Below are 20,584 nucleotides of genomic sequence, written 5' to 3' on the forward strand. Positions count from 1 at the left end.
ACGTCACGTTTCTTCTTCTCTTTACGTACATTACTTCTTAAATTATTTATTTTTTAACTACAGATTGCTTTTTAGCATCGCGTTCTATCTCCTTCAGTTCAATAACAAGTCCTTCATAGGCTGCATCTCTCTTTTCACGGTCGTAGTACTCTTTACTTTTCACCTGCCACAGACAAGGCTCCAACCTATACATTTCGATAAACTCTTCTATCACTTGGTTCCGTTTTCGATTTGATAAGTTGGTGACAAGCGTTGAGCACTACTGTGCGTCTAGTCACTAGCTAACACTGTTGAATACGTAAATACAAAGTCAACGACACTCTCTACTCAGGGAACTAGCCCCAGCTAATCAAAAACCTGTACAGGCATGCCGGAGTGACTCACGCACACGCTCGGGTCAACACGCCTACGCAGGTAGAAAGAACTCAATTTTGATTCTTCTCCGGTCGCCTGCGCAGGTCGCTACGCCTGTACAGTTTGGCCTGCAGCGGCCGGCACACACGCTCCGGTTTACCTGTGCAGGTATACCGGAACCTGTATGGCGGGGCTTACAGATGAAGCAAGCTTTCCTTAAAGTCTAAACAATAAACTGAGGTCGACCTTTCGCATTCCCTTCTACAGTTCTTACATGCTCATTCCATTTCACATTGCTTCGCAATGTTACGTCTGTATATTCAATCGACGTGACTGTGTCAAGCAGTACATTACTAATACTGTGTTCGAACATTATGGATTTGTTTTCCCAACTCATCTGCATTAACTTACATTTTCTACATTTAGAGCTACCTTCCATTCGTCACACCAACTACGAATTTTGTCTAAGTGTTCTTGTTCAAAAATGGTTCAAATGACTCTGAGCACTATGGGACTTAACATCTGTGGTCATCAGTCCCCTAGAACTTAGAACTACTTAAACCTAACTAACCTAAGGACATCATACACATCCATGCCCGAGGCAGGATTCGAATCTGCGACCGTAGTAGTCGCGCGGTTCCGGACTGAACGCCTAGAACCGCGAGACCACCGCGGCAAGTTATCTTGTATCCTCCCACAGTTTCTTAACGACATGTACCTCATGATCATCATTAAACAGCCGCAGACTGCTGCATACCCTGTCCGCCAGAACATTTATGTATACAGGGTGGTCCATTGATCGCGACCAGGCCAAATATCTCACGAAATAAGCGTCAAATCAAAAAACTACAAAGAACGAAACTTGTCTAACTTGAAGGGGGAAAACAGATGGCGCTATGATTGGCCCGCTAGATGGCGCTGCCATAGGTCAAACGGAAATAAACTGCGTTTTCTTGAATAGGAACCCCCATTTTTATTACATATTCGTGTAGTAAGTAAAGAAATATGAATGTTTTAGTTGGACCACTTTTTTCGCTTTGTGATAGATGGCGCTGTAATAGTCACAAACATATGGCTCACAATTTTAGACGAACAGTTGGTAGCAAGTAGGTTTTTTAAATTAAAATACAGAACATAGGTACGTTTGAACGTTTTATTTCGGTTGTTCCAATGTGATTCATGTATCTTTGTGAACTTATTATTTCTGAGAATGCATGCTGTTACAGGGTGATTACCTGTAAATACCACATTAATGCAGTAAATGCTCAAAATGATGTCCGTCAACTTCAATGCATTTGGCAATACGTGTAACGACATTCCTCTCAACAGCGAGTAGTTCGCCTTCCGTAATGTTCGCACATGCATTGACAATGCGCTGACGCGGTGAACGTGCGGGCCATGGTATGGTGCTTCGACGACCAGTCCACCTGTCATGAAATATGCTATGCAGTACCGCTTCAACCGCAAGCGAGCTATGTGCCGGACATCCATCATGTTGGAAGTACATCGCCATTCTGTCATGCGGTGAAACATATTGTAGTAACATCGGTAGAACAATACGTAGGAAATCAGCATACATTGCACCATTTAGATTGCCATCGATAAAATGGGGGCCAATTATCCTTCCTCCCGTAGTGCCGCACCATACATTAACCCGCCAAGGTCGCTGATGCTCCACTTGTCGCAGCCATCGTGGATTTTCCGTTGCTCAATAGTGCATATTATGCCGGTTTACGTTTCCGCTGTTGGTGAATGACGCTTCGTCGCTAAATAGAACGCGTGCTAAAAATCTGTCATCGTCCCATAATTTCTCTTGTGCCCAGTGGCAGAACTGTAAACGACGTTCAAAGTCGTCGCCATGGAATTCCTGGTGCATAGAAATATGATACGGGTGCAATCGATGTTGTAGCATTCTGAACACCGACGTTTTGAGATTCCCGATTCTCGCGCAATTTGTCTGCTACTGATGTGCGGATTAGCCGCGACAGCAGCTGAAACAACTACTTGGGCATCATCATTTGTTGCAGGTCGTGGTTGACGTTTCGCATGTGGCTGAACACTTCCTGTTTCCTTAAATAACTTAGCTATCCGGCGAACGGTCCGGATACGTGGATGATGTCGTCCAGGATACCGAGCAGCATACATAGCACAAGCCCGTTGGGCATTTTGATCACAATATCCATACATCAACACGATATCGACCTTTTCCGCAATTGGTAAACGGTCCATTTTAAGACGGGTAGTGTATCACGAAGCAAATACCGTCCGCACTGGCGGAATGTTACGTGATGCCACGAACTTATAAGTTTGTGACTATTACAGCGCCATCTGTCACAAAGCGAAAAAGGTGGTCCAACAAAAACATTCGTATTTCTTTACGTACTACATGAATATGTAATAAAAATGGGGGTTCCTATTTAAAAAAAAAACGCAGTTGATATCCGTTTGACCTATGGCAGCGCCATCTAGCGGGCCAACCATAGCGCCATCTGGTTACCCCCTTCAAGCTAGACGAGTTTCATTCTTTGTAGATTTTTCGTTTGATGCTTATTTCGTGAGAATTTTGGCTCGGTCACTATCAATGGACCACCCTGTATAGGAAATAACAGCGGTCCAAGCACAGTTCTCTCGGGCACTCTTGACAATAGCCCTGTACATGAAGAACTTTCGCCATCGAGGACAACATACTGGGTTATGTTAATTATAAAGTCTTCGAGCCATTCACATACCTAGAAACCTTTTCCGTACGGTTTTACCTTCGTTAAAAGTTGGCAGTGTTGCAGCGTGCCAAATGCTTTATGGAAATTTAAGAATATGGAATTTGCCTGTTGCTCTTCATTCATGATTCTCATGTGAGAAAAGGGTAAGCTGAGTTTCGCACGACTGATGCTTTATAAAACCGTGCTAATTTGTGGAGACAATCTTTTCTCTCTCAAGGAAATTTATTATATTCGAACTGAGAATATGTTCAAGAATTCTGCAGTAAACCGATGCTAACGATATTGGTCAATAATTTTGCGGGTCCGTTCTTTAACCTTTCTTATGTAGAGGAATCACCTGCGCTTTTTTCCAGTGACGTCGCGTAGGACGAGAGATTCGCCAATGATGTAGAGTACTCTTTGTGAAACCGAACTGAGATTCCTTCAGGACCTAGAGAGTTATTTGCTTGAAACTCTTTCAATTGTTTCTCTACACCAGCGCCCTTATTATGACGTTCATTCGGGAATCTGTGTGATGGTCAAACGACGGTATATTTTTACCATTCTCCTGCGAGAACTATTTCTTAAATGTGAAATTTAAAACTTCTGTTTTACACTTGCTATCGTCTATTGCCACACTAGACTGGAAAAAGAGTGACTCAAGAAAACCTTAGACCTGCTTAGTGATTTTACATAGGACTAGAATTCTCTCGGGATCTCGGCAAGACCAATGGTTAAAATATGACGGAGGTAGTTTTTGTAAGCTACGCACATCTATCTTTTTACATACTCACGAATTGCCTGTCGTCATTTGCGCGTTCTCTTTTGAACCAAGAGTGCAACAGCCTCTGCTTCCTCAGCATTTTACGAATTTTGTTGCTAAACCACGGTGCGTCTTTTCCGTCCTTGATCCACGAACTTGGCACATACTTCCCCAGAGTATGATTCACAGCCCTTTTAAACTCTGACCATAATTCCTCTACCTCCACCGTGCTGAAACAAAATGATGTCAATTCATTGTCTAAGTGGGATGTTAACAGCTGTCTATCTGCCCTTTCTGACAGAAATACTCTCCTAGCCTTCTTGCTTGCTTTATTAACATAGGTAACCAAAGTCGCTGTGATGACATCACGGTCACTAATCCCTGTCTCTATACTAACCTCGTCGATTAGGCCAGGCCTGTTTGTAGCTACGAGGTCTAAAATATTTCCATTGTGTGTAGGCTGACAAACGAGCTCCTAAAGACAGTTTTCGGAAAACGTGTTCAAAAGAACTTTGCAAGACTGTCTACCCCCGACTGTGAATCAATAGACCCCCGTCTATAAACGGTAGATCGAAGTCACTTCCAGCTAATATTGCATGGTCTGGGTATTTTCGCCCTAATAACAGTAGACTTTCTGCGAATGACTTTAAAACCGTCACGGCGGAGCAGAGCGGCCTGTAAATATATCCAACTGTTGACTCGAATTCACGTAGATCTGTTATACGCGACCAGATAACTTCAGTGTGACACTGAAATTCGACCTCAGTAGTGACAATATTTTTATCAACTGCAATAAATAACCCCCCCTCCGTCCTATGGTGTGTAATCTGTCTTTTCGATATACATTCCATGAATCTCTAAATATCTCAGAGCTTCCTACTTTGGGTTTCAGTCAGCTATCGGTCCCGAGAATAATATGAGCCTGGGAAGTTTACTGGAGGACAGTAAATTTGGGAACTTTGTTACGAATACTTCGATAATTTACTGATAAAATTTTGACTGTCGAAGTGTCTTTACTCTGAACGTGGTAACGTGATGTGCGAATGTTTGAACTGGATATAAGATGAAGAAAATTTCTGGGCTGACTGGGAGACCATACGTATATATAATCGTCGACTGTTCATGAAGAGATGTTAACTATCGAATTCTTTTCAACAGTACTTGGAAGTGGCATGTTTGAACACGAATGGTATGATGAGCCGACCGCGGTGGCCACGTGGTTCTAGGCGCTGCAGTCCGGAACCGCGCGACTGCTACGGCCGCAGGTTCGACTCCTGCCTCGGGCATGGATGTGTGTGATGTCCTTAGGTTAGTTAGGTTTAAGTAGTTCTAAGTTCTAGGGGACTGATGATCTCAGATGTTAAGTCCCATAGTGCTCAGAGCCATTTGAACCAATTTTTTGATTGGGATTCTAAACCGGCACCCCTCATTGTTGTTACACGAGGAGCGACATTACAGATCATAATAATTTTTCACGTGTGGCTTGGTGTGCGCGTGCTACAGCTCTAAAGTTTTTATGCCGGAGGTGGGTTCAAATCCAGATACGCGTCTTTTTTGAAGACCTTGAGGAGTTTGTACTCTTGGAGAAACAACGAACCGAAGGTAGTTTATCGTTATGAAGGGTCAAATCCTGCGAAAGGGGACCTCCGAGCTTGGATCCCAGTCGAGTCCAATATTTTCAACATTTCAGTTTCAATTACAACAAGAAATAAGTCCCCTGTGATCTAACATAAGGACTAGTTCATTATTAAAATAAAATTTCTGATGTAAGAAAGTTTAATGGTGACGGATTTTGTACTTTCTGCGACTTCCGCCTTCATGGCTTAATCTACACCCATCCGTAAACCCACTTCGTTTAATTCTCACAAGAGGTGAAAAGGATCTGTTCATGCTTGTTAAAAATGGCTACCTGAAGCGTGAATCAAATCCAGCCATTAAGCGAAGAAGCTAGAAATGTTTGAGAAGACCACCAAACTACACGTATGACTTTCTCATGATTTTGGCGTAATGAAGGATGCTCCATACTGGATGAGGACTCTGACACCCTGGATGTGGATTACAAATGGTTCAAATGGCTCTGAGCACTATGGGACTTAACAGCTATGGTCTTCAGTCACCTAGAACTTAGAACTACTTAAAGCTAACTAACCTAAGGACATCACACAGCACTCAGTCATCACGAGGCAGAGAAAATCTCTGACCCCGCCGGGAATCGAACCCGGGAACCCGGGCGCGGGAAGCGAGAACGCTACCGCACGACCACGAGCTGCGGACTGTGGATTACAGTTTGCTCAAAACATTAATTTTCTTGACCATCCGCGTCGATATTCTCCAGCTGCGTCGGATATCCAATGCGTAATTTGGATTTGATTTTTAAATAAAATCACTTACGAAAACGGATTTAGATTATATGAGGTTCATGAAATAAATTAAAAATTTCAAAATAAACCCAAAGACATTGCTTGCGAAGGTATTCGCGTACTGGAATGCTTGTACACTGTGAACGAATGCCAGAGTCGTATGACTAACGGTTTCTTCGAGGTGACTGGTTTTGGTAGTGCATTAGTTCCTCAAGACGAACATTTGTGATCCATAAGGCTTTCCTGGGCTATATTCCTGGTGTAGAAATACTAAAAGAACTTCATACTCCATGCACGGGGTTGACCTACGTCAGCATTTTCATGAAGCTATGTCTTGGTAGCGCTTTCCGATGAAATTGCAGGCTGGTAGTTGTGAAGTTAGGTGGAGACTGGAAGCTGTACATGTTTCAGATTTAGTAGTACGAATCTGAAACTTATCTGAAGATAGTCCGACCGCTGCAGAGATGAAGGTGGCATACAACTGGTAACTTGTTTATCCTAGCCCCGCTTGTCAAGGCGACATTGTTGAGCCTTGTCTAAATTATTTCATTAGTACGACAACAAAGGGAGCTGATTTGCGTCTGTCGACAAATTTTTCCTATAATGGCACAACTACTTACCACAGTGAAATCGCATACTGTATCACACCAGGACTGCAGTGATGATAGCAGTGGTGGGCGGACACTCCCCACCGTGTCCTCGAGTTACCGAAGCAAGTGTCTAAAACGACGTCATGAGATATTCAGTGACACGTATTTGGCGTTTGTTCAGCGTGTACGGTTAATTCAAAAGGGACCACTTACGGAAGCAATGAGTTAGGTTTGATCTCGAAATTTTTAATTTTTAATTCTTGAATCTCATAACATTTAGAACACTTGCCTTACCAATTTTCGACTTTATAATTTATTCCACGGTGACATCATGAGGGAGATATATAATCTCTGCCTATTTGCCGTTCTGATCTTACCCTATTTATGTGCTTCCCAACTTTAAGTTAAGCAAGGACTGAGCCATAGTATCGGGAGACAAGCTGATGTGCGCAGGAACTATCTTGAAAGCATTATTAAGCCTTTCCAGTAGTCTCCAAGATGAAATGAAATTGCAATAGTGTTATCCACTGAGTCAGATTCTTCCGCAAAAACAGTAATATTTAAGGTAGCAATCTGTTCTAACAATTATACACGATCCAGGCACATTAATATGACCTCCGTCTATGTTTCACGTTAACGTGCAATAACCACTAACAGGCAGCAGATAGCAGCACTAGCAGTGAAGGGTAAACAAAGCGTCAGGAGGACACGGATAACAGTGCAGTCGTTAGCGTAATGGAGAAACGAAGCCGATTTACCTAACGTCGAAAAGGTCATGATAATTGGCTCTCGGACGCATTTTACGGTGGTGAACGACAGCTGCGGAGGTGGGTACTGAAGAATAGACGTGCAAGTGTTGAGCAACTGACCGCCCCGTTGAGGCAAGAGAATACCAACAGTGGCTACTCAATGATCGTTCAGTGAACGTTGCTGTCTATGGGCCTCTGCATCAGGCACCTCGTTCATGCACGCATGCTGACTGTCGCTCATCGGCGACGAAGGCTGGAATTTGCACTCCAGTAGCTCAACTGGACGTCCACTGATTGGCGACAGGTGTCCTTTTCAGATGACAGATGACCGTTGGTGTCCACGGCGTGAAACGTCCGGAAGCAAACACTCTGCAACAATCGTCGTAAGGGTCCAGGCTAATGGAGGAAGCGTTATGTTCTGGGGAATGTTATCGTGCCATTCCTTGGATGATTTCGTCATTCTGGAAGGTTCAGTGGGTCAACACAACTATGCATCTATCACTGGGGACCATGGACACCCCCGCATGCACTTTGTTTTTTCCTCGGCACTATGGCATCTACCAGTAGGCAAATGTCGATCCCAATGTATGCGTGTGGTTCGAAAAGCACCAGGATGTGTTTACCGTACACGCCTGCCCACCAAACTCGCAGGATTTAAACCTAATCCAGAAACTGTGGGACCACCTCAATCGGGCTGTTGGTGCCATGGATCCTCAACCGAGGAACCTAGCGCAGCAGGCCACATCACTGGAGTCGGCATGGCTCCACGTCCCTGCCAGTACCTCCCAGAACCACGCTGATCCTTTTCCTTCACGTCTGGCGGCGGTTCGCGATGCAAAAGGTGGTACTTCAGGCTTTTGACAAGTGGTCACGTAAATGTGATTGGACAGTGCACTTCGATACATGTGGCATGAATGGTCTAGTAGCTTAGAGGCATCGTTAGTGTGATACAAAATAGGAAATAAACTACGAGCAGCCGGCCGGTGTGGCCGAGCGGTTCTAGGCGCTTCAGTCTGGAACTGCGTGACCGCTGCGGTCGCAGGTTCGAATCCTGCCGCGGGCATGGATGTGTGTGATGCCCTTAGGTTAGTTAGGTTTAAGTAGTTCTAAGTTCTAGGGGACTGATGACCTCAGATGTTAAGTCCCATAGTGCTCAGAGCCATTTGAACCATTACTCTAAATTCTTGTTTTTGCATAAATCTCAGTGTATATCCCTGTGTGAGGCGCCATCCGAAGCATCACGTCACGTACCACGTACCTACGTTTAAATTTCGTGTTAGTACACAACATATACTTTAAATCAGAGCATTTTAGTTAGCATATTTATTTCCCGTAGTAGCTTTAGAGTAAGCACAGTTTATGGTAAAAAGTAACTGTTGATACATCCATTTTCAGTAGGGAAATATGCAGTGTGTTACAAAAAGGTACGGCCAAACTTTCAGGAAACATTCCTCACACACAAAGAAAGAAAATATGTTATGCGGACATGTGTCCGGAAACGCTTACTTTCCATGTTAGAGCTCATTTTATTACTTCTCTTCAAATCACATTAATCATGGAATGGAAACACACACAACAGAACGTACCAGCGTGACTTCAAACACTTTGTTACAGGAAATGTTCAAAATGTCCTCCGTTAGCGAGGATACATGCATCCACCCTCCGTCGCATGGAATCCCTGATGCGCTGATGCAGCCCTGGAGAATGGCGTATTGTATCACAGCCGTCCACAATACGAGCACGAAGAGTCTCTACATTTGGTACCGAGGTTGCGTAGACAAGAGCTTTCAAATGCCCCCAGAAATGAAAGTCAAGAGGGTTGACGTCAGGAGAGCGTGGAGGCCATGGAATTGGTCCACCTCTACCATTCCATCGGTCACCGAATCTGTTGTTGAGAAGCGTACGAACACTTCGACTGAAATGTGCAGGAGCTCCATCGTGCATGGACCACATGTTGTGTCGTACTTGTAAAGGCACATGTTCTAGCAGCACAGGTAGAGTATCCCGTATGAAATCATGATAACGTGCTCCATTGAGCGTAGGTGGAAGAACATGGGGCCCAATCAAGACATCACCAACAATGCCTGCCCAAACGTTCACAGAAAATCTGTGTTGATGACGTGATTGCACAATTGCGTGCGGATTCTCGTCAGCCCACACATGTTGATTGTGAAAATTTACAATTTGATCACGTTGGAATGAAGCCTCATCCGTAAAGAGAACATTTGCACTGAAATGAGGATTGACACATTGTTGGATGAACCATTCGCAGAAGTGTACCCGTGGAGGCTAATCAGCTGCTGATAGTGCCTGCACACGCTGTACATGGTACGGAAACAACTGGTTCTCCCGTAGCACTCTCCATACAGTGACGTGGTCAACGTTACCTTGTACAGCAGCAACTTCTCTGACGCTGACATTAGGGTTATCGTCAACTGCACGAAGAATTGCCTCGTCCATTGCAGGTGTGCTCGTCGTTCTAGGTCTTCCATAGTCGCGAGTCATAGGCTGGAATGTTCCGTGCTCCCTAAGACGCCGATCAATTGCTTTGAACGTCTTCCTGTCGGGACAGCTTCGTTCTGGAAATCTGTCTCGATACAAACGTACCGCGCCACGGCTATTGCCCCGTGCTAATCCATACATCAAATGGGCATCTGCCAACTCCGCATTTGTAAACATTGCACTGACTGCAAAACCACGTTGGTGATGAACACTAACCTGTTGATGCTAGCCGGCCGAAGTGGCCGAGCGGTTCTAGGCGCTACCGTCTGGAACCGCACGACCGCTACGGACGCAGGTTCGAATCCTGCCTCGGGCATGGATGTGTGTGATGTCCTTAGGTTAGTTAGGTTTAAGTAGTTCTAAGTTCTAGGGGACTGATGACCTTAGAAGTTAAGTCCCATAGTGTTCAGAGCATTTTTTTTTTTTGTTTTGTTGATGCTACGTACTGATGTGCTTGATGCTAGTACTGTAGAGCAATGAGTCGCATGTCAGCACAAGCGCCGAAGTCAACATTACCTTCCTTCAATTGGGCCAACTGGCGGTGAATCGAGGAAGTACAGTACATACTGACGAAACTAAAATGAGCTCTAACATGGAAATTAAGCGTTTCCGGACACATGTCCACATAACATCTTTTCTTTATTTGTGTGTGAGGAATGTTTCCTGAAAGTGTGGCCGTACCTTTTTGTAACACCCTGTATATCTGTTTTAAGAGCCTGAGGATCTTGCGGTCTCACGCTATAATGAGAACGCTGTTGAGCAGATTTTAATGTTGGTTTATTCTCCCCGTGATATGTTTCGTACCCCAGTAGCGCCACAGTCGGGCAATTTTATCTTTTGCGGGGTCTGTACGTACTTTCTAAATTAATCTTGACTGCTTTGTATGTATTTTTTACATAACAAAAAGCGAATCAAGAGTGAGTGGACTGGCAAACAGTCAGGGGTTCGCATGTCACCGGGTGGAAGGTGAAACAGGGTACGAGCAGCGCAGCTGGCTCCTTACGCCTTAGCAACAGGTACGAGGCTGTACCCTGTATTGATAATACTTGTGAGTTAATACTGGATGCCTTTCCTGTTGGCCCAGCGACCGATTCTCCAGCTCAGGCTGGGCAAGAGCACATCGGATATAGAAGACGTTAATGTGATATTAGTAAACTGCAGGAGCATCCAAGGAAAGGTCCCAGAATTAGTATTTCTTTTTGACGTGATACTGCCCAGGCAGTATTAGGAAGAGAAAGTTGATTGAAGTGAATGGCAACGAATCCTAAGTTCAAATTGGAATATTTGTCATAAGGATAGTTTAGTCGCCAATAACGGCAGCGCATTTTTGTAGTAAAGCACTGGATAATATCTATCTAGGTTATCGCGAATTCCAAATGTGAATTTGTCTGGGTGAAGTTGAACATGAAAGATCTTTCAAACCTGGCAGTTGGATGCTTTCATAGACCGCCTATGTCAGGAGCTGTATGGTAGAGCAGTGCAAAGAGAACTTACAGAATACCGTTAATAATTTTTCTGATCACGCTGTTGTTCTGTGGAGGTAGTGACTTCAACTTCCCAGGAATAGATTGGGACATTCGTGCTATCAAAATTGGTGCAAGAAACAGGGATTCGTGTGACATTATTGTGAATGTCTTGTCCCCGAATTACTTTGAGCAGATAGTGGGCCGTTTCGTGAAGGTAACGTCTTAGACCTCCTAGCAACGAAGAGACCTGAACTCATCGAATCAGTTAATGTTGAGGAAGGTATTAGTGATCATAAGGTTATGATAGCAACTAAATGTATGCGTTTTACAAGGAATGCTAAGAAAGGCAGGAAGATATTTTTGCATAGCAGGAGTGACAGAATACAAATTGCAGAGTAGATGAGTAGTCAGCGTCAAATATTCAGTGATGAGGACGAAGATATGGAAATTCAAAAGCGTTGCTCCGAGCGAGGTGTTAAGGAAGGGGAAAGACCTACCTTGTTTAATAGCCGTGTTAGAAAACTGCTCCGTGAACAAAGAAACCTTCATCTCAGACTGGAGAGAAGTCAAAACCTAGCTGAGAACAAAAGCTGAAAGAAGAGAAATTGAGCGTAAGGAGAGCAATGTGAGAAGCGTTCAGATCTTTGAAAATAAATTTTTGTCAACTGATCTGACTGAAAACCCTAAGAAGTTTTGATCCTTCTTAAAATCAGTAAGCGGTTCGAAATCATCTATTTATTCACTCAGTGACGTTACAGAAATGGAAGATAACAAAGAGAAGCCCGAAATATTGAATTCGGTCTTCTGAAATTGTTTCACGGTCGAAACTCGTAATGCGGTCCGTTCTTTCAATCATCGTTCGAACATCGAAATGGCAGATATTGAGATCAGCGATCGCTGAATACAAAAGTAACTACAAACACTTGGTAGTGGAGAGGTATCAGGGCCAGGTGAGATATCTGTAACGTACTACAAAAATTATGCGAAAGAATTTGCTTGCCTTCTAGCAGCAGTTTATCGCAGTTCGTTGAAGCACCGAAGGGTACCTGGTGACTCGAAAAAAGCGCAGGTCATTTCCGTTTTCAAGAAGGGTCGTAAGACTGATGCACATAATTACAGGCCTATATCGTTGACATCAGTCTGTTGTAGGATTATGGACCATGTTTTATGCTCAAGAACTATGACGTTTTTGGAGAACGAAAATCTGCTCTATACAAATCAACGTAGATTCCACAAACATAAATCTTGCGAAACTCAGCTCACACTATTCCTCCATGAGGTCTATAGCGCTGTAGATTAGCGGAGCTTGTTCCCATAAAAATTAATATACGAGCAGTAAAATCACAACCTGTCGAATGTCAAGTTTTTATCTGTGTGGTGGCTGGACGTAATCATTTAAATATACTGCTGTATTTACATTTTATCGGCTTTCATAGTATTGCAATGCGTGTTTATAAGTAATTCGGGCGAAATGTGAATGTTTCAATAGATGTGAGACAAAACTAATCTCTTTTTGTCAAGAGTTGATGGTGAACGCCCAGGAATGTTTTTACGAAAACTGCTAATCCTGTAGATATTTCTTAAGATCTTTCCCATATAATGTTGAAATCGTTTATTAGCAGCGTAGACTGGCTAAGGCGCCACCATATTTGATGTTGATTAAATACCTCCATACAACCTACTTTCCCTCTGCATTCAACACGCCATTGAGGTAACTGGATCCAACAATTTTTCGAGCACCAATTAAAGAAGAATTGCATTATAAACGATATGACTATCGATAGTTAAGCCAGTCTGTCGATAGTGACGATTGTGCATACGCTTCGATTACTCGATAGTTTATTGATGTTTAAGTAACACTCAGGCCCCCACAACCGCATGAGTGGTCGACTGTGAAGAGCGGACAAATTGAATAGCTGGGCGGCGGCCATTAGAGTGGTAATCTGACGCGCGGAGTTCGAATGTTTATACATAGCTTTTGGTTATAAAATGCCTTCCCTTGAGTTAGGTCACAAAGATAATGCCTCATTTAAATACGTTACTACAATATACTTTTTAATTTATGAACAAACAGCAACTAGTCACTGTTTATGAATTTATCTTACGTACTACATGGAATCTACCGTAGCTTAAAGTTACGTACCCGACCCCTAGAATTTTTCGTAGTTCATTTACGATAGATATACGCAAAATGCATCAAAATACTCGAAGATTTGCCCACTATATTAATATATATTTTCTGACTCCACCTTGCTTTAGATTTTACGGCGAGAAGTGCGTTATATATGGCATAGTGCTTTGGAAACTCACGACCAAATTATCAAGTTTCAACCTAACCTAGACCATGAAAACACAACCGATCAGCCAACTTTCTTCAAAATGATCAGAACATATAAAATGGTATTCTGTCGGTCGGAAATCTTGCCTCCTGACAGCGTGTAATCATTTTTGTAACAGCTATGGTTTTGAGAAAGAAAACCTGCAAATAGATGCACAGACATTATGATAATACCGTGTTACAAAGACATTTATTAAGCCAGTGCACTGACATACAAAACAACTTAAAATATCCACATACCTGTGAAATGTAATATTCGTTCCTTTCTCGAATTTATTTGTACAATTAATCGCTGCACAGCTCATCACCATTCTACTTCTTTTGATTGGAACGTACAGACAGTAGAATTACGAGTAACAAATATACAACGTTGAATTAGGGTCTTCATAAACAACAATACTACACAACACATCAGACTACAACCACTATAATGGCGTCCAGGCGAACGTTCAAATTATCCCGCGACTGCAGCGCCATCAGTGAGTCTAGTTATTTTTTTACAAGGTCTTTGGTAACACTATAGGACAAAAGACTGCCTAAATTCGGTCGCACGCGCAGTACCAACCCGAAGGCATACCTAAAGAATTTTGATGTGTATCTGCGTACGGAAGGACTGGCGAAATCAATGCTTTACTTGTTGTGCGGCAGACACTCGACCAGTAGCAGGCTGCCTGGTTGGACGTAACAGTTTGCGAGAAACTTAGAAGGATTTCTGCACCAAGTATCCGGCAACGTACTGGAAGCTGGCGGGAAAGGCAAGTCCAAAGATGAGCATATATCGGGGATAATATGCGCCACAGTCTCTTTAATCCATGGCAACATACGCTGCTCACTTTCAGTTCTGGTGGGATACTTGAACGACAAAATGATAGATGAGGAGTAGTATAGAGCGATGTGCTCACATTTTCCTGCTCATGTACATCCTGTTCTTGGCGGCACACTGTCGAGAGAACAAAAAAATGGCTCTGAGCACTATGGGACTTAACATCCGAGGTCATCAGTCCCCTAGAACTTAGAACTACTTAAACCTAACTAACCTAAGGACATCACAGACATCCATGCCCGAGGCAGGATTCGAACCTGCGACCGTAGCGGTCGCGCGGTTCCAGTCGAGAGAACAGTTCCTCGATATTCTGAGTACCTTGGACGACACTAAAGAGCAGGAGAAACAAAGAACGGCACACGCTAGCACATGTAGCGGATGAAGGAAGAAAGAAGAGAACAGGCGAGAGCAGGATAGACGCCGTGGTCTTCCCCAGGGGGAGCAAGGCAGAATCGAAGCACTGGACCACTGACACCACGTGAATTGCGCGCAAGTGTCGAATAATGACAGAGGTCGTGAGAGCAACGGAGTTTCACCACCATTGGCCCCACCTCGGGCAGAGCTGCGTGAGATTGAGCAAGTGAATGACCAAAGATTGAGATATCGCAAGGGATGCCTCTGTAGAGGAGGGATATCACGTACGTAATGTGCGGTACTGGCAGTCGCAAGCGCAAGACGACATTGGCTAGTACTGTGATGACCCCGGAGTTGCTTGAAGAGGTGTCCCTTCATTGACATAATCGTGGAAGGAATTAAGATGAGAGCACGTCTGGATTCTGGATCGGAAGTGACAGCGCTTTCTACGTTTTTGTACGCAAAGCTGGTGGAAAGCGGTCTAAATCAGCTGAGATACCCGTAAAAGGAATCTCACTAATTCCTGCTTTTGGATCGGGAAGGAAGAAGATAGAAAAGTAGGTCCTGGTGTCGCTATATGACGGAAGAAATGGCTTCCACGTGAATGCAGTTGTAATCGATCAGTTGCCGCTAGATTCTACAATGTACTTCTCACTTTTATTCTATGCTGCCTCAGTGGTACTCTGGGATGTTCTCTGTGTGACGCACACCTGCGCTCCCTGCGAGTCGCGCATGGAATTACATAGTCTACTGTAATGTACTTCGAGTATGTGGCGGGCTTGGGGAATTCAAATGGGAATCACTACAGGGAAGGCGACGTTCTTTACGAAGAGAACTGCTGAAAAAATTTAGAGAGCCGGCATTTGAAGCTGTCTGCAGAACGATTCTACTGCTGCCAACGTGCATTTTGGGTAAGGACCATGAAGATAAGATTAGGGAAATTTTGGCTCGTATGGAAGCGTACAGATAGTCGTTTTTCCCTCGCTCTGTTTGTGAGTGAAACACAAAAACAAATGACTCGTAGTGGTACAGGACGCTTCGCCACGTAACATATGGTGGCTTGCGCTGTATGTATGTAGACGTAGATGTAGACCACTAAAAACGCTCTCAGTTTGTTCAACTATGCGGTCACACGGGGTGCAGTGAGCACTATGGGCACAATTAATTTAGTAAGATGTAAGGAGGACTAGGAACTTTTAATAGATGGGCTACGAGAGCTAAAAGGTGATTTATTAGGAAGAACAGGAGTTTCAGATGAAATCAGTTTGCCGGCCGCAAGTCGTGATGATAACTCCACGCACATAGCCGACGAAAGAGAATCTGACGGACAAGAAGCGACTGGTAGTGGATTAGAGACGCTCCCAATGTACTTTTAGGATTTAGAGGCCCAGAGGCCGTTAATGAGTACACGATCATGACACTCCATTTGCCCGTGCGAGTACTGAAGACACGTTCCAAACGGAGCATAATAATATGCAGAGAGAGACCGCAGTCAAATGCCGTGACCAGGACTCCAATACAATGACAAAGGTTCAGAGTGGACCCCCCACAGCAGCTGAGAAGCTCCTGTGGAACGGAGAATGAGAAAGAAATTGTAGAGTGGTTGGCAAGCACTGTGAGATACGCCACGAAAATATACTATCCGCCCACTCGCCAGTAGTAGAAGGCAACGTTGTTCCGTCCTCAATCGAAAAATTTGCAAACGTTAGACGATTTTCGGAGTAACGCATGCGTTTACGTGCATGGAGCTGGCGAGATAAATTGATCGCATCTAACTGTGAAACAAGGGACTACATCTACATTCATCTACATTTATACTCCGCAAGCCACCCAACGGTGTGTGGCGGAGTGCACTTTACGTGCCACTGTCATTACCTCCCTTTCCAGTTCCAGTCGCGTATGGTTCGCGGGAAGAACGACTGTCTGAAAGCCTCTGTGCGCGCTCTAATCTCTCTAATTTTACATTCGTGATCTCCTCGGGAGGTATAAGTAGGGGGAAGCAATATATTCGATACCTCATCAAGAAACGCACCCTCTCGAAACCTGGCGAACAAGCTACACTGCGATGCAGAGCGCCTCTCTTGCAGAGTCTGCCACTTGAGTTTGTTAAACATCTCCGTAACGCTATCACGGTTACCAAATAACCCTGTGATGAAACGCGCCGCTCTTCTTTGGATCTTCTCTATCTCCTCCGTCAACCTGATCTGGTACGGATCCCACACTGATGAGCAATACTCAAGTATAGGTCGAACGAGTGTTTTGTAAGCCACCTCCTTTGTTGATGGACTACATTTTCTAAGGACTCTCCCAATGAGTCTCAACCTGGTACCCGCCTTACCAACAATTAATTTTATATGATCATTCCACTTCAAATCGTTCCGCACGCATACTCCCAGATATTTTACAGAAGTAACTGCTACCAGTGTTTGTTCCGCTATCATATAATCATACAATAAAGGATCCTTCTTTCTATGTATTCGCAATACATTACATTTGTCTATGTTAAGGGTCAGTTGCCACTCCCTGCACCAAGTGCCTATCCGCTGCAGATCTTCCTGCATTTCGCTACAATTTTCTAATGCTGCAACTTCTCTGTATACTACAGCATCATCCGCGAAAAGCCGCATGGAACTTCCGACACTATCTACTAGGTCATTTATATATATTGTGAAAAGCAATGGTCCCATAACACTCCCCTGTGGCACGCCAGAGGTTACTTTAATGTCTGTAGACGTCTCTCCGTTGATAACAACATGCTGTGTTCTGTTTGCTAAAAACTCTTCAATCCAGCCACACAGCTGGTCTGATATTCCGTAGGCTCTTACTTTGTTTGTCAGGCGACAGTGCGGAACTGTATCGAACGCCTTCCGGAAGTCAAGAAAAATAGCATCTACCTGGGAGCCTGTATCTAATATTTTCTGGGTCTCATGAACAAATAAAGCGAGTTGGGTCTCACACGATCGCTGTTTCCGGAATCCATGTTGATTCCTACATAGTAGATTCTGAGTTTCCAAAAACGACATGATAGTCGAGCAAAAAACATGTTCTAAAATTCTACAACAGATCGACGTCAGAGATATAGGTCTATAGTTTTGCGCATCTGCTCGACGACCCTTCTTGAAGACTGGGACTGCCTGTGCTCTTTTCCAATCATTTGGAACCTTCCGTTCCTCTAGATACTTGCGGTACACGGCTGTTAGAAGGGGGGGGGGCAAGTTCTTTCGCGTAAATGGCGCCTTGTGTACAGACAGTCAGCCAGAAACGGGTGTGGAGAACGCAGAGACAGATCCGATTCGAATTGTAGTGGCGGCTTCTGCCACTGAATGTACCAGTATGACCAAATGTAGTGGGAAGACACCAAATGTAGTGAGTGGGTGCAGGTGATGCCGTATTAAAACTCGGCGGGAACTTTCCAGATGATTTATTTGCTTCCACTGCAGTGCTCCATTCAAATCGGTCTGTGTCACAGGGCCCCGCAATACTGAGGAAGCACCCCAACGGCCTGTGCAATGCAACACTGTGTCGTGCTGGCCTTGGCCTGCCCGCGGAGTTCCCATGATGTCAGGATGGCTGCACCAGCAGCCAACTCAGCGGCCGCCGTCCCAGTTGACTCCGCGCTGCTCCGACGGGAGCCGTAGGCCGGCCCCGCTGCTGCTTCTTCCTCCCAGTGATGGGCTAAACTGCGATTTTCCGATATCAGTGATTTCTGTGAATGCTACTTTTGAGTATCTGTGATTCTTAACTGTGATTTGTCGCAGTTAAGAGTCGCAGTTAAGGAACATAGGTCGTGTATCCCTCCGCCACTGCTATTTCTGCGATTTCTGCTACTTCCGCGATTTCTGCTACTTCTGCGATTTCTGTGACTTCTGCTACTTCTGCGATTTCTGTGATTCCTGCGATTTCTGCGACTTACCACCGTATGAGAAAGTTACATCTGTCAACACAGAAAATTGCATCTCAACAAACCTGTCTTTGGCAAGTATGTTTTACGTGGAAATACGGAAGCGTCCGATCTAACCCGTCCGCTTTGACCCATGACGTCACAAATATGGCGGAAACGACAAGACGAAAACACATAGAAAAACAACACACACAAAGGTTTCACAAGAACAATCTGCTAACATTGATAGCAAACAAAGATAATAATAAACAAGTGGTACTCAAGGCCAGGCAGGGGGCGGCTGCGCCCCCCCCCCCTGACCCCCCCCCCCCCCCGCCAAAAAGAAACTCCCAACCTAACCTCGTATTCAGGGCTACGCTACAGATCAATGTGTAGGTCAATCAAAAGATAAAAAAAAGAAACAAATAAAAAAAAAAGAAAAAACAATATTGATTCATTAGACATAACGAGTAGCGACAAAACATATAGACCATAAAGATTGAACAATCTGATGGCAAACTGATAAAAGCCTCATAGACGACGTTAAAACAAAAAGTACAGTAAAAAGGTAAACTATATATTACAGGCCCTAAAACTCCCACTAAGGTAACGTCAACGAGGCAACATCTACAAACACGTCACATTCACAAGCCAAACTCCGCGCCGTAATGAGTCACACACCACAACACCCTTACGTCACGGGTCAAAGCCGACGCGTGAGATCGGATGTTTCTGTTGACCCTTTTACGTTTTTTCTTCCGTTGGCTTTAATTGTGTATTAAAGAAACAACTGTGAAAATATTAATAGTGTAATTAATATGTAAGTAGACGTACAGTACCGTAATAGTTCGTATTTAGAAAATGAATTGTAACATATTGTTATGTTCACAGGTACCTGAACTACATTTCAGTCACTCAGTAAAGTGATAACTCAAAATATCATTGTCAACAGATCTGAAGAAATTGCCACTGCGTCTTTAGACCGTTTTCGTCAGACGAGAGGTTAGTTTCTAAGCGTTTCGATGGACTTAATTACTTCAGTGTGATCGTTCTTGCAAATGTGATATTCATTATAGCAAATATTAGCAATCTACTCTGTCAATTATATTGCTAGTAATTAATGACAGCAAAAATTGTTTAATAATCCTTGTGTTTTTGCAGACACAGTTCTGACTCTGATTACTGGTTGCTGTACGTATCTATCCACATCAAGGCTGTTTTTGAGAGAGACTAGTGAAGATTCAAGACAGTTCTTAGAGGATTTGCAGTTTAAAAGTGAAATAATTGTGAAATAAGTGTGTGAATGATTAAACTGTGTTTTATTGAAGTTGTTGTGCGATTTTAAAGGAATAATAAATGTCAAATACAGTGAGTGAATAATAAAAATCTCATTTTCCACATGTTTAAGCCGCCCTATACCCATAATTTTCCGCCACTTACTTATTGGTAAACACTTGTTGGAGAGTGACATGCCGCCCCCCCCCCCCCCCCCCTTTCACCACAATCTTGGTGTGACACTGACCTGTAACTTATCCCGAAGTCTACAATATGCATTTTGAGGCTGTTGATATGAAAGTGGGAAGTACAGATCTTCCAGTTAAATCAGGAATAGCTTAAGTGCATTACTTGAAAGTAACACAGGAAAAGCTTACTTATGTAGGTGGTAGTAGTGTCGGCAAAAAGTTCTTGTGTGTGAAGTTGCCATG

General features: G+C 43.8%; 1 long non-coding RNA gene across 1 annotated transcript; it reads left to right on the forward strand.

Annotated features, from left to right (window-relative positions):
- Positions 1-18,806: 18,806 nt before the first annotated feature.
- On the forward strand, positions 18,807-20,245 carry LOC126185088 (uncharacterized). Its single transcript, XR_007536944.1, has 3 exons — positions 18,807-18,977; positions 19,770-19,880; positions 20,040-20,245. It is a non-coding gene; the product is annotated as an uncharacterized LOC126185088 (long non-coding RNA).
- The last annotated feature ends 339 nt before the right edge of the window (positions 20,246-20,584 follow it).

The sequence above is a fragment of the Schistocerca cancellata genome, chromosome 4 (genome assembly GCF_023864275.1).
Source record: "Schistocerca cancellata isolate TAMUIC-IGC-003103 chromosome 4, iqSchCanc2.1, whole genome shotgun sequence".
Classification (NCBI taxonomy): Eukaryota; Metazoa; Arthropoda; class Insecta; order Orthoptera; family Acrididae; genus Schistocerca; species Schistocerca cancellata.